Source organism: Polyodon spathula, unplaced genomic scaffold (genome assembly GCF_017654505.1).
Source record: "Polyodon spathula isolate WHYD16114869_AA unplaced genomic scaffold, ASM1765450v1 scaffolds_501, whole genome shotgun sequence".
NCBI lineage: Eukaryota > Metazoa > Chordata > Actinopteri > Acipenseriformes > Polyodontidae > Polyodon > Polyodon spathula.
The window spans coordinates 6,084-6,825 of record NW_024471992.1 but is presented as its reverse complement, the minus strand read 5'-3'; positions in this window follow the sequence as shown (position 1 = coordinate 6,825).

Sequence of the window (742 nt, the reverse complement as noted above, 5' to 3'; positions counted from 1 at the left end):
ATAATAACTTTTCAGAATATTTATTTCAGTAAAGATAAACAAATCATACACACCATCAATATCCAGTTCCCTGGAAATGGACTGCCAGATGTTATTATTATTATTATTATTATTATTATTAGTATTATTATTATTCGCCCTTTATCAAATAATCATCTCCCTTGATCCAAATCTGTTCTGACTTACAGAGACTAGGGTGTGTGAACTATGCATCAGCTGCAGAGTCACTTACAACAACGTCTCACCCGAAAGACAGAGCACAGTGAAGTTAAGTGACTTGCTCATTGTCAAACAGATGTTCTCCTTCATTGCCGTGTCCTTATAATTTTCTGTCCTTTGTTGTACGGCTCCGAGTATTTTAATACTGCAAGAATTATCTTTTCTTCCGCCATTGTTGTTTACTGAAGACGCACAAGGGAAGCTGTTCCTCATTAGCTTCAGTGTCGCCCGTCGCATCGCAGGCAGTGTGAACGGCTCATATAAAAAATGCATGTTTTATTTTTTTTGTTGTGGTGCAGTGTGCTGCACGACACATTCACTTGCCTTTAGTTGTGAAGTGCAGTATATACCTTCACATATTGTTCAACTTCATGTTTACTTAATTGTACCGTGTGAACTTTGTTATTTATCAAGAGATGGATTGCTTGAAAATCTTTGCAAGCAGCAAGTAAATACATTGTAGGAGGCTGTGTGGTCCAATGGTTAAAAAACAGAACCAATAAATAGAACCAGATGTACCTAA